We start from the raw sequence: 14,505 nt of genomic DNA, 5'->3' as shown, positions 1-14,505 counted from the left end.
TCTGAGGTTGCAGGATAACCCTGCAAGAAAAAGCTCACCATGGCTTCAGGGCGTTGATGAACGCCCTGGTTTGTCTTGCAGTTGAGTTGAAAGGAGAAACGAATCAGAAAAGGAGGGACAGATGAAGAAAAAAGGCAATAAGCTTGTGGTGTGGTCTCCTCAGGCCTGTGAAGAGCCATTGAGACCCCTCCATGGCTGAGAGCTGGAGGACTGCAGGCAGAGGCAGGATTTGCACATCTGACTGGGCTTTTCTGGCACACCAGGTGTCTTAGTCAAGGTTTCTATTCCTGCACAAAACATCATGACCAAGAAGCATGTTGGGGAGGAAAGGGTTTATTCAGCTTACACTTTCCACATTGCTGTTCATCACCAAAAGAAGTCAGGACTGGATCTCAAGCAGGTCAGAAAGCAGGAGCTGATGCAGAGGCCATGGAGGGATGGATGTTCCTTACTGGCTTGCTTCCCCTGGCTTGCTCAGTTTGCTTTTTTATAGAACCCAGGACTCCCAGCCCCGGGATGGTAACACCCACAATGGGCCCTCCCACCCTTGATCATCACTAATTGAGAAAATGCCTTACAGCTGGACCTCATGGAGGCCTTTCCTCAAAGGAGGCTCCTTTCTCTGTGATAACTCCAGCTTGTGTCCAGTTGACACATAAAACCAGCCAGTACTCCAGAATGTCATGGGGCTCAGCCTCAGGATCGGTGACTAACTAGACTGTATCTAGTTGTTGCATCTATGCTGAGGCTCAGGCAGGCCAGCATAGCAGAGTATCCCTGGCTTTGTCCTATGTCCCTTGGACACCTTCTGTGTAGAACACATTCTATAGTGTTCTTGGCTCTCTTCTCCTCTAAAGACTCAAAATATTGCAGACATTGCCACATGTGGTGGGGCAGGCACGGTCCCTAGAAGAACCTAGTGCAGGAAATAGAAAACCGAACAGAACTCCCTCCACCCCCATGGGAGTAAGAAACCACTTCTACTCCATTCTATTCCCATGGTCCACTAGGCAAACTCCTAGATAGAGCTGGGCTGTGACAGGTATAGGACTTCTAGGTTCACACTGTCAGAGCCTTAGTTTAAGGGGAACAGAACTTTGTGCCTGGAAGCTGAAAGGTGGGACTGGAGAGGTGACTCAGTGGTTAAGAGGACTGACTGCTCTTCCAGAGGTCCTGAGTTCAAACCCCAGCAACCACATGGTGACTCACAATCATCTGTAATGAGATCTGATACCCTCTTCTGGTGTGTCTGAAGACAGCTACAATAAACTTACGTATAATAATAAATAAATCTTTGGGTTGGAGGGAGCGGGACTGGAACAAGTAGTGGTCCTGAGTTCAATTTCCAGCAAAAATAAATGAGAGAGAGAGAGAAACTGAAAGGTGGTGCCTAAGACAAGGAAACTGAGCCCCCATCCCTTCCCCAATGTCAACCCCGTGGCCCATGCCCAGCCAGCTTATGGTTACCTCAGGGCTTTGAGTTGCAAAATGAAGCCTGTTACAGACGCCTCAGAGAAAGTAGTTCTGGGAGAATACAGGAGGTGTAGAAAGGCTACCTGCTCTAAGAATGTAGAAAGGGGCTGCTGGAGACATGAAAGATACGAATGTTTGGTCCTTCATATGGCCTGTCTGGCCAGACCCAGTGAAGGTTCTTCTTGGATCTCCCAGATGCAACATGATGAGCAAAGGCAGCCCAGAGAGTTTGTTTGTCTTTGCCTCTGAACACAACTGCGTCTCCAAGAGTGTGCCATCTCCCCCGTGCGGCCCCCTCTGGATAGACAGGTTTTTGAAATAATAACAGACTCCTGGGTACCATTTGGCTGTAAAAGCAAAAGTGCTTTCTGCACGGAGCAGGAAACCCACTGAGAAGGAAGTCCACCTGCAGGGCCTGCCTCACCCAGCCACGATTGGGAGCCATGATTGATTTGTTTAGTGCTTCTGGTTGTGAGAACAAAGTCGAAGCAGAGGAAAGAAGCATAGAGCTGCCATGATTTATGAGTTTACAAGTCCGTTAGGGAAAACATTTCACCGAAAGTCCCCGCCCCCTCCCATCAGAGGTAAGTGGCTGGCACTTCAGTTGCTAAGCCTGATCTGTTAATGAATTCTTTTTTTAAAAGGAGAAGATGAGAGGCACACATTCATTCAGGGAAGAAAACACATACTTGGCAGCTACATGTGTTTTTTTTTTTTTTTTTTTTTTTTTTTTTACAATCACCACAAACCAGCAGTGGCTTAGATGGCTGTCATATCGTCAACTTTCACCGTCCAGTCCTGTCACTATAAAATGCAAGGGCTTATCCGCTGTCTCTGAGCAATCCTCATTCATGTTGCAGAAATCAGGCATGATCTGATCATTCCTGAAGCATTGAGATGCTGCACGGAGGATGGACCCAAGGAGCTGGGACCCAAGGCTGTCCCCAAAGTGTCCCGCTGCGTGGGTGGGACAGGGAGTCTAAGTATAGCAACCTGTCATTTTCGTGCGATTGATATTAAAGTCACTTCATGTTTCAGTAGTTCCAGAAGCAGAGGTCGTCTCATAAGACAAGGTCCAGTGTGAAGTTCCCTGGCGCTACTTCTTATTTAAACATTCAAGAAAGAAGTTTTTCTTTTCCTTGGCAAAGGGGATGCCTGGGCTGGAGAGACGGCTCAGCTGTTAAAGAGCCCTTGCTGTTCTAGCAGAGGACTACGCTCAGTCTCCAGCATCCACATCCAGTTCTGGGAACCCAGCACCTGCTTCTGGCCTCTGCAGGCGACTCCATGTGTGCGGTGCACATGAACACACCCAGGCAAATACTCATAATGCATAGAAATTAATTAATTACTTTAAAAGGAAACCGTTTCCCTTCATAGAAAGTATCCTGACGGCAGCTGGCCTTGCCCTTGGCTCTGCTCAGTTCTTACAGAGCTCTCCGTTGGTATACACGTCCGCCAACGGGGACAAGGCACAGTTGTGGACCTCCTCTTATCTTGATTGCTCATGGTCCATCTTTGCCCATATTCACTACTGTACACACCAATGAGCTTCATGCCACAAACCCCGGAAGAACAGCAGCTTCTTCACATAGGAGGGTCACGGTGTCAAGGGTTACATTTTTCTAATTCTTTTTTTTTTTAAAGATTTATTTATTTATTATATGTAAGTACACTGTAGCTGTCCTCAGATACTCCAGAAGAGGGCGCCAGATCTCGTTACGGATGGTTGTGAGCCACCATGTGGTTGCTGGGATTTGAACTCTGGACCTTCGGAAGAGCAGTCGGGTGCTCTTACCCACTGAGCCATCTCACCAGCCCATTTTTCTAATTCTTAAGAAATAAAGTTTATCAGTTTGAAATCATCTGATTAAATAGAGACAAAAAGATGTGCAGCTATAAGTTACCACCTCCCAAGTTCTGCTTCACCTGCTTCCCCAGGTGTCCAATGGGCACTCCCCCCCCCCCACCCTCCGCTGCCTTGTTACTTGGCCTTAACCCTACCCTGGTTACTTGGCGATACTTTGTTTCCTTTCCGTGTGTTGACCAGTTTCCCAGGTTTTCTTCAGTTGTACATTTTTACACCCTTCCGGTCTGATGGGAGAAGTTATCTCATGATATTTAGTCCCTCCACATTACCGCAGCTTATTTTACAGTCTAGCATGTTGAAGCACATTCTGTGTGGGCTGTAGAAGAATGTGTGTCCGTGCTGTAGGGTGCAACATTCCTGTGGTGTTAGCTATGATCACTTGTGATGTTCAAGTGTGTTGATTTGCTCCTGCCCTCTGTTACTGTGCATGGGTATTGGCGGGGGTTTTTGTTTGTTTGTTTGAGTGGTGGGGTTGAATTATCTGTTTCTCCCTTTGATTTTTGCAAGGGTCTTCACTGGTGTTGTTTCTGTTGGAGGGGGCTCTGCTGTTATATCCACACACGTTTATAGATGTATTGGCTCTTTTACTTTAATAACCTTTTCCCTTATACTTTATTTTTGTCTGCCACTTGGGTGGCCACTCTCGCTTTCTCACGATGGTTATTTTATGATGTAACTTTTCAGCTTATTTGTGTATTGATGCTAAAGCGAATCTCTGTAGCTCTCGTGTAGCTGGTTGATGCTTTTGGGTATCCATTCTGTTAGTCGTTGTGCTTTGCTTTGCTTTCTTAAAGCCACTTACATTTAATTTGATTATGTAATCAAATTATATAATCTAATCTACTGTACTAGTAGTACAGTAGATTAGACTTCCCTCTCTCTTTCTCTCTCTCTCTTTGTTTTTTTTTTTTTTTTTTTTTTTCGTGTTTTTTCGAGACAGAGTTTCTCTGTATAGCCCTGGCTGTCCTGGAACTCACTTTGTAGAGCAGGCTGGCCTTGGACTCAGAAATCCACCTGCCTCTGCCTCCCGAGTGCTGGGATTAAAGGCGTGCACCACCACACCCAGCTTAGACTTCTCTTTTGCTGGCTGATTATATTTATATATAATCACATATAATTAATATTTAGTATTAGTCAAATGTAATTAGTAGATGAAATTTCTGATCCAATATATCTTCATTCAGTCTTCTTTAAATCCTCCATGACTTTCTCTTCTTTTTTCTCTTTCTTGTCGTCTTCCTTTTCCTTTCCTCCCTTCCTCTTCACCCCTCTTCATAGCCCTTTGGCTATAATTGGGTGCTGCTTACTTGCACATCAGTGTAGGGGCATTCCCAACCCTGAGCAGCCTTTTACATGGCTACAGTCCCAAAGAAAGATGGACCTCCCTCCCCCGGCAGCTCAACAACCACAGTTCTTTTTAGTGATGCTCTTTATTTCCTTATTCAGGGTCTTTGATCTCCGAAGGGCCTTTGATCTTTCTTAGAGGGCAGTCTGCTCAAGACAGGTATTTCTGATTTTTCCGTTGGTTTTGGAAATGTCTAGCCCTTTGTGTTTCTGAAGAACAATTTGCCTGGTGTTGAACTCTGGGTGGATAATCTTGTCCTCTAGCGTGTCCAGCACTCTGTCTCTGTGAGTTCTAAAGGAGACCCAGTTCCTAATGGTGCCACTGTCGCTTGTGTGATGCGAGCCATATCTTATGCTGCTTTCCTGATTGTTTTCCTTGGTTTTCCAGTCGCCTGCTTGTGATAGGTTAACTGTGACTTGCAGTTAGCTCACCCTGCACAGTTCCTTACATGTGCAGTTCAGAATGTGTAATAAGGGATCAGTCTTGGCCTATTGCTTCTTTTGTAAACAGTTGCTCTTTTCATTTTTTGCTATTGGGCCTGACTAGTTTGGCATTCACAGCAATGCTCCAGCCTCAGCTTTCTAGGCACTCAGACTGTGGGAGCTGGCTGGCTGGCATGATTTGAATATACTTGACCCAGGGAGTGGCACTATTTGGAGGTGTGGCCTTGTTGGAATAGGTGTGGCCTTGTTGGAGTGGGTGTGTCACTGTGGGCTTTAAGACCCTCATCCTAGCTGCCTGGAAGTCAGTCTTCTGCTAGCAGCCTTCAGAGGAAGATGCATAACTCTCCACTCCTCCCACACCATGCCTACCTGGATGCTGCCATGTTCCTGCCTTGATGATAATGGACTGAATCTCTGAACCTGTAAGCCAGCCCCAATTAGAAGTTGTTCTTATAAGACTTGCCTTGGTCATGGTGTCTGTTCACAGCAGTAAAACCCTAACTACTACACCAGTATACCTGGACTATCTGGGTTTCCTCTGGCTCCCAGTTAGTGTCTTGGTGTTTTTGGTGGCTTCCGCATAGTCTCTTGAGCTGTGGTGAGTTTTCTTTATTCTTCTGTTTTCCTTCTTTCCTCTCACTGGATAATCTTTACCTGACCTGTTCCTTAGTTCTTTCTTTTCTCTGCTCTAACTGTCACTGTCTTGGCTGGTAAGTTTCAGATTCTGTCCCTTCAGCTCAGAGTGTCCTATGGTTAGCTCAGTCCCTTGTTACAGCCTTCATCTGGGAAGAAAGGCCTGCTGTGATTCCCTGTGACTTCTTAGGTATCCTTAGACAGTGGCTTAATTAAACCTTTCTTAGCCCAAAGTCTTGGCTTACTCAGTAATATTATCTTCTGATTGGCTTTTTCCTCCCTTCTCCTCCCTTGCCCTCTGTTCCTTCCCACTCCCTCCCTGCCTGCTTCTCCCCACCCCCGGCCCCCTTCCTCTCTCCACCCCTCCCTTCCATCCTGGCACACTGAACTTACTTGAGGACACTGTTTTGCCACAGTTTGGTATGGAGTCCCTGTGCCCTTCAAAGTTTGTCATTGTTTTCCCTGCTCTCAGTCTTTGCTTGTTTTCGGTTTTCATGGGCCTCACCTTTCTCGCCACATTTAGTTTTCCAGCATCTTGGCTTTCCCAGTCCCGCAAGCTTCTGTCCGAATGGTAATTCATGATCTTGGAGTGGCTTGATAATGCTATAAAACTTCTTCAACTTCTATTTATTTTTAAGCCTGTATTCCTCAGGGCAACATCTGAATCTGTGTCACCCTCTGGTTAGCCAGTCGTTGATCAAATGTCTTCACAGGTCTTGAATCTCAGGAGATCTGCGTGAAGACCTGCAAATGACGAGACAGCCTCAAGTCTCACTTCCTGGTGGTGTAGCGAGGGTTGAAGGTCGCCTAGTCTGAGTGGGCTGCACTCTTTCCCAGTTCTTTGTAGCATATACAGATAGTCTTAGCTTGTTATCAGTCTCTCCCATCCCACAAATGTAAGAACTTTGGATGTTCTTTATGTCCACCCAATTCTTCAGATTTCCTTTAAATTCTGTACAAGGCTCATCTCTCCTGCAGTTAGAGCTATAGCATTGGGCCTTAAGGCTGCTGTTTGGCCAATGCCATCCACTCTTCAAGCTATGCCCTAGTATCCAAGTTGGGCTTCAGCTATCTAGAGATGGCCCAGATCATGCAATGACAGTGCCATTGGGGTGCTGTAGATGTGCCTTAGACGTTGTGACTGTGTGTGAGGCTGGTGGTAGGTAGAAGGGTATTGGGGACTGCCTGTGTCTGGCCACTCATACCTGTTATCCTGCTGAAATACAGAGGGATCTCTTTTCTGCTTTTGTGGCTCTGATGAGTTCTGGTGAGTAAGACTGTTGATGTGTGTTGTTTTCTTGTGTGTTTTAGTTTTCTTGTGTGAAGAGGGCGAGTGAGGTCACCCTGTCCTTGCTCTGTGCTGGAAGTCGTTCTGCAGCACCCCACTACCGGCTTGAAGGTCTATCTGCCTCTGAGGTGCTGGACATGCTCAGCATGCAGCCGGTGCTTTCCAGGGCTGAGGGGGGCTCTGGAAGAGTCTGACGTGGTAACAGTTCTTGTTACTCAGTTGCAGTTGTTTGTAGTAGGAGGTGAGGATGCACACTGGGTATGGGAGGACTCTTCCAAGAGGTCTTGGTGCCTTGCCAGGCACAAGTGCTCATAACGAGGACATGAGGCCCGCAGACCAGAGGACAGCATGCAAGTGAACAGTGCCTTCGCCAGATGCAAGCGGTGTGGTATGGTGGCTTTGCCCCTAGGAAGAGGAGGGGACACAGCTTGTAGGTACTACTCCACCTTTGGTGTGGCTGTGAATGCTAACTTCAGATAATGGCTAGGGGTCAGGTGCTTTTCGTTGCTGATAGTGGTTTAATAAAGACAAACACACAGCCTGATTGATTGATTGATTGATTTAGTGTGTAGGTGAGATTGAGAGTGTGCCAGGTTGTCGAAGTCAGTGGACAGTCAGCTCATGACAGTCGGTTTTCTCCCTGTCCCTCTGAAGGACCAAGAACTAGATGGATCCCTGGCGGGCAGGCACACAGATGAAGGGGCCAGTGATAAGTAACTGTGGTGTCAAATGTGTGACCTCTCCACCCTTCCTGGCCAGACAGAGGCCTGGTGAGCTTTTTCTCTCACCAGCAAGGGCTCAAACAGTCCACATTGAGCAGATACATTTAAGCTTGGTCGTGGGCATGTTTACGTAAGATTGTGGGCTTACTATCTGCTCCCTGTCTTCATTCAAGTTGACTGATTAAAGACTAGAGGAAAGGAGACTTGGCCTCTGTCACCAAAACATGCAAAAGTCCCAGCCCCTCCTTGGAAATTGTTTTTTTTGGTTTCCGGATCCCAGAAACCACATGGTGGAGTTGTTACTATATAGGTCTCTTGATACATTTATTTTCCCTAACAATTAAGGGATTTTAAAAAGTCAGGGAAACTTCCAGACACAACAGGAAGCAACAGGTAACAAATTTTATTAAACGTGAAGAATGAGGCAAGGGTGTAAGTGCCTCCAACTGATTGGAGTTGGGTTAGAGGGTCGGTCTGGGGGCCTTTTTGGACCCAATTTTGGTAAATCTTCCGGAGAAGAGAGTAACTGGGTCCTGGTGTTGTCAGAGCAGAGGGTAGGCTCTGGAAGCTTTTGAGAGGTGGACGGAGCAAGGAACACAGGGTGCTGTATTTGGTACATTTGAGGGAAAAGGAATCAGAGGTAACTTCAACATATATGGCTTTGGCTGGGAGCAGAGTGGAGATCAGGTCTCAAAAGCCAAAGAACTGCTGCGGAGCAGGCTTGGAGAGAAAGCCTTTGCGGGGAGCAGCTCTGTCTGCAGAATTCACTTTGGGGGTTGAGGGTATCTCGGTGTCACAGTGAGTCAAGGCTAGAGAAGGGTTGTTTTTCTGTGTGGAGCACTGGGGAAGACGAGGAAGAACAGGCAGGACAACTGAGGCAGGCAGTCAGTGCGGAAGGTTGTGAAGATCTTAGGCATACGTTCCTCGACGGCATGAGTGTCCAACGGGGTTGTTACCAAACATGGCCATGCCAGCCTTGCCAGCTGGAACCCCACACGGTGCCCACGGGCCTGACCTGCTGTTCTTCAGAGTGGAATGGCAGACATATAAATATTATGAGAAAAAGGAATGCCAGGCAGGGAGAGAGGAATGAGGAATTCATTTGGGCACAGAACTGGGCAAGAGGCGATGCTCAGCTACTGCTAGAAATGGCAAGGGCACTTGGGGGTGCCCCTGACCCAAGTGCTGGCTGGTGGGGGCTGGGCTTTCTGGCAGTGACATTCCAGAAGCAAGCATCCAAAGGTGGGGTGAGGATGCTGCTCACTCCAGCAGGGTCTGGCAGCCAGTAAGAAAATCAGTAGCAAGGACTGTGCTGATCCCAGGACATGGAGGCTTTTCTGTCTGCCCAAGCCTGTCTCTCATCCAAGTTGCTTGAAGCCAATATTAATATTATAAAGACTTCTTTTGAGACAATCAAGACCACCCCCAAAGGGGGATGACAACGATCAGGTGTTGAAAGTCCCTGCACACCCCCTTGCCCCCAAGCAGGAATCACACCTGTTTCTCTTCTCCCAGGCGAATCCAAATAAGGACCTAAGTGAGGTGGCTCACGTGGCAAGCCAGAATTAGAATCTCAACAACCCTTCTCACAGGGATGGGGCCAACCCCAGAGACTTTGTCAGACCCTAAGCAGGGGCCTTAAGCTGCGCAGACACTGCCTCTCAACCAGGCTCAGACTGTAGCAGTCAGGGCCTGATGTCTGCACGGTTGAGTGCCCAGTTTGCCTGAGCTAACTCGGAGTGGGAATTCTTTCCATATAAGGTGCCCAGGGTCTGTGTTCAGAGAGTCGCTCCCCTTGACTTGTGTTACTGCTAGGTAGAGAGATTGATTGTCCTGGTAAAGCCTTTGGGTCTTGTCTTGGTCTTGCCATTTCTGTACCCAAGAACCCAGCTCCAGTAATATACCCAGGATAAATAACAATACTCATTAGTTTGAGTTGTGTCAACACCAAATATTCATGTCTGTAAATCCTCACCTCTGGGTCTCTGAACTCGGACTTAGATTCAGAAATAAGCTCTCTGCATCTGAGCTGAAGCTAAAATGAGCTCACAGGGTGGGTGCCCCCCCCCATCAAGAATGTCCTTTAAGAAGGTGAAATGCAACCACAGAGATATACTTAGGAAAAGGAGAGATGATGTCATGAGACAAAAGGCAAAGAAAGACGAACCACAGAGAATGGATAGCAGGATCAGTAGAAACCACTATTCTTAGCCAGGTACGGGGGTATATTGTATGAGCGGAAGAAACAGGAGGGTTGGAAGTTCCAGGCTAGCCTAAGTCACTTAGTAACATCTTGCCTCAGACACAAACAAAAAGCAGGAGCGGCCATAGGACTTGGGCTTTTTGGATGATTAATGCAGGAACCTCTCTTAGAACAATTCTTTTATCTTTATGTATTTGTGCGTCTGTGCATGTGAGTGCAGGTACTCATAAGAAGGCCAGGAGGAGGCGTTACATCCCCTGGAGCTGGAGTTACAGGCAGTTGTGGGCCACTCTACGTGGGTAGAGTGTTTATATATGTTTATATATGTGTTTATATATGATGCTGCCATTGATGATGTTAGATGCTTACCCTTGGAGAGTTTTCAGAATCAGGCTGTGGTGGTCAAAGCATTTTTGAGCCTGATAGGCTGAAGATTTTGGGGAGAGAGGTACTATCTGCCTCCCAGGCAGGCCACAGATTCCTAGTAAAACTACACCAAGACCGATGCCTTCAGCTGGCTCTTGTAGGGCTCCACCTGTCACCTTAGCCTTAAGACTCCATTAAGCAAATGAAGGAATGTTCTTTCCATGGGACAAGTTTAATTACTTGATTTTCAGCCTTTTGGGTATTATTTTTTAATATCTTTCTCCACCTTTAATTAGAATTTCCCAGAAATTCGAAGGGGGAAGTTGATGGCAATGAATCTCATTTTCAAAACATTTTTCAGTGAAAACCCAGTGAGGAAATACGAGCGGACAGTAGTTAGCCTACATTCCTGTTGGTGCTTTTCCTGCTGATTCTGGAGTGGAAAGCCACGGCACAAAATGTAGGCCCCAAAGAGCCTGTGTCCCTGTGACGGGTGGAGTCACACCTTCCTCGAATATTTGGTGAGACATGTCTGGCCAGTCCCCTTGCCTCTAACTGCCAGAAACCAGTGTCAAGAAGAGAGAAAGTTCATGAAAGGCTCCAATTCAGCAGCTCTTGGGGCCTCTCTCCCTTAGCCAAATACTCGCTGGATCCCTGACAGTAGGCTTTTGTTGGGGGCTCAGGGATGTGAGAGGCAGAAGGTAGAAAAAAACGTTTATAAAAGCAAGACTCAAGGGATTTGGGCTAGTGCGTGGACTTGTTGGGAGTTCAGTATGTTTGCTGTAGAAGCAGGACCAAAGCCAATGTCAAGAGGACAAGAGACCCTGGTTATTCTGTCTTCAGACGGCTGCATTTCAGATCATATTTCTAAAGCAGGGTTAAGCAGCCTTTTAAGGACTGTAGAACCAGAGGCTACTATTTATCCAACTTAGAGTTAGACATAACGAAAATAAAACATTACAAACTGTTAAGATCCTCACCAGTTAGAAACTGACAGCTCCCTCCCTACCAGTGCTGTGTGGGCTCCCAGCTGGCAGTGAAATCTAATGTCACCTTTAATAAGTGTTCCTGGACACATGGTCCCCAGCCACCCACCTTCTCAAGACTTTGGACCTTGCTCATTTGAGATCTTAACTCTTGCATTCCCAGCCCTGTGCACATTCTTGGATGGTTATGTTTGTTGTTGTTGAAATAGTAGCACTTTGCCACAGGTCACGGGCTGGTAGGTGACCCTCTCTTCCTTCTGAATTTCCACACAAGTTAACTCATCATAAGACCTACCCTAGTTCTCCAAGAGGCTTGCTGGTGCGAGGTCTCTGCACTCCGGGTCTCTCTGCAGATTCCTTTCTCGAATCTTGGAAATTACCTCTTATAAACCCCTTCACTAATTAAATGGAGCCAGCTTTGAAGTGGGAGCGGTCTCTGCAGGCAGCCTCTAATTACATCACAGAGGGCGCACTGACTCAGGTCGCCAGGTGAGGAGATTCCTAGATGAAAAGCCTGGACAACAAAATGCCCTGAAAAGAAGCACAAACAAAATCTGGACCGGCACTGTGAATCCAAGTCCAAGGGTTTAGGTTGAACTTCATTAGCAAATTCCTGCCTCGTTTGTCTTTGCTCTTAATGAGAGCTAGACTCAAGGAGAAAAAGGAGCCTGAGAACCTCTCATCGGTGCTGTCAATCAAAGTACCATGGGAGAGGCCAAGTTGAATGAAGCTTGCCGAAGACTGCTGCTCTACTGGAAGGCAGTGTTCATTTATTCAAACTTCACACACATTTGAGTAGTGTTCAGCTACTGCACTCCCTGTGTGAAACAACAGGCTCGCTACAGGTGTCCTCTGTGGGGACAGGGTGCCTTTTCCCTTTGGTCATTAAAGAGATAGTAATTTGTCCCGCCCCCAATACAAAGGACATTCACTGCTAATGTGTCCCCCAAATATGCCACAGTCTCCTGCCTGAAAACTGCTGCCACCAAGCCAGAGGCAGTCAGGGTGGGGTCTGGCTAAAATCCTCAACAGTTCCCTGAGTAATTTGTTTCACCGTTTTTTTTTGGAGTGTCCCGTAATTAGTAATATATAAACCCATACGTCTGGGCCATGTCCTGCTTACAGGGTTCATCCTTAAATCCGTTTCCATGAATGCTACCACAGAGAAGGTAAGATGTCGGGAGCCAGGGTGCTCCAGACAGCTCTCTTGACCTGTGAGGATGGAATGATGAGGAAGTTTGTAACAAACTTCAGGTAATACCCTCATGTTCCACACACCCGTCCCTCCCAACCCACAGATCATTGGCATTTGTCACGAAATATGGATATGTCGTTTGGTTGGGTTTGGGGTTTCTTTTGAGCCAGGGTCACATTGTGCAACTTAGTCTGGCCTAGAACTCCCAGCAGCCTTGCCTCAGCCTCCAAAGTGCTGGCATGCCAGACTTGAGTCACAGTGCCTGACTTACATGTGACTCTTTAGAAAAATGAAAAGGACTTAAGTTATGTGTGTGTGTGTGTGTGTGTGTGTGTGTGTGTGTGTGTGTATGTGTGTGTGTGTGTGTGTGTCCCTGTATGTGAGTCTGCACAGATGAGTACAGGTGCCCTCAGAAGCCAGAAGAGGGTGTTGGATCCTCTGTGTGCCTCTCTCTCTCTGTGTGTGTGTGTGTATGTGCCAGTGTGTATACACGTATATGCACCGCATGTGTTTACAATGCTTGAGGAAGTCATTAAAAGGTGCTAGATCCCCTGGAGCTAGAATTGCAGACAGTTATGAGGTACCATGTTGGTACTGGGAATTGAGCCCAGGTCCTCTGCAAGACAAACGAGTGCTCTTCTCCACTGAGCATATGTCTAGTTCCAAAGAATGAAAGTTCTCAGATGAGGTGTGGAGACATATGGACAACAGCATCCTCTGGCCTGGATTTCTGTACTGAATACAAAGATGAGCACCGATGCTCATCCTTTACCATCTCCAAAACCAATGCAGTGTGGCCAACTGGACCAGGATTCTGCCACCACGCACTCTTCCTCCCTGGTGGACTGGACTTCCAAATGGAGCTAAAAGTGAACCTTTCCCCTTATGTTGCTCTCCTTTGGTGTTTTGTCCCAACGATGAGTGGAATGATGAATATATCACCCTTCCAGCCATGTCTAACCAAGTAATAGGACACAGGCCACCAGCCATGTCCACTCAAGTAACAGGACACAGGCCACTAGACATGTCCACTCAAGAAACAGGGGCACGGGCCACCAGCCGTGTCTACCCAAATAACAGGCCACAGGCCACCAGCCATGTCACTCATATGACAGGGCACAGGTTATGTTCCACAACCTTGCCAGCTGGCTGGGGACAGAATCCAGGAACAGCACAAACTCACTTTTGATGTAAAGACTGAACAGTCGCTCTTACACAGATTGCCCTTATCTGAGGTGGATATCTTCCAAGACCCCCCAAGGAATGCCTGAAACCACAGATGGTATCAAGGCTCTTTTGTAGAGAGTGTTTGTTCCCATGCGCAGACCTGTGAAAATGTTCAGTTTATAAACTAGGTACGGGGAGAGGTTAATGCTTAGCAACTGGTAATAAGGTGGGCAGCTGTAGCGATCACTGTCGTGTAGTAGAATTGTGCTTAGAGTCTCTTGCCCGTTATCTCATCCCTACCATAGTAACTCTTCTGGTGCTGCTATGACATGGTACATTGACTACATGGTAAGGGAATGAGACGGCATTGTGACGTCGCATGTTCCAGAGGCAGCCAGTATGGTGACTGATTCTTCCATAGCCAAGTGACAGTAGGGACACACTGACTCGGGAATGCTTTCTTTCTGATAGTGCAAGAACGCGGGCCACAGCTGCTCATGATTTAAAATGTATGAGAGGTTCAAGTGGGCAGTGTTTGTGTGATCGTTTTTTTTAACTAGTTGACTCTAGGTGACCCGGACTGCAGAACTCAACATTGAAAAGAAAGGGAGACTGCTGTACTCAGGGTGGGCATGTGGGAGCAGTTACTGGCACAAGGACTGTGGCCAACCGCCAGCTAAACTGGGCCAGCAAAAGTGATAATGTGAGCCGTTGTGTTAGGAGTTGACAGAATGTGACTGAGCTGTGAGCAGAGACTGTCTGTTATGTGGTCGTGAGGTGGAGGGGATGGGGAGGAAGAGTGACAGGTGACATTTGT

The 14,505-nt window shown here is 47.2% G+C and overlaps 1 protein-coding gene across 1 annotated transcript in view; it reads left to right on the top strand.

The window, feature by feature from the left end:
• The window catches only part of Ror2 (ROR family WNT receptor 2), a 176,078-nt gene that overhangs the window by 121,211 nt on the left and 40,362 nt on the right, over window positions 1–14,505 (top strand). The gene's annotated exons all lie outside the window — the stretch shown is intronic.

The sequence above is a fragment of the Mus caroli genome, unplaced genomic scaffold, assembly GCF_978045245.1.
Source record: "Mus caroli unplaced genomic scaffold, Mus_caroli_1 scaffold_15, whole genome shotgun sequence".
NCBI classification, from domain to species: Eukaryota; Metazoa; Chordata; class Mammalia; order Rodentia; family Muridae; genus Mus; species Mus caroli.
The sequence above is the reverse complement of the archived record's forward strand: the minus strand, read 5'-3'. Positions and strand labels throughout refer to the sequence as shown.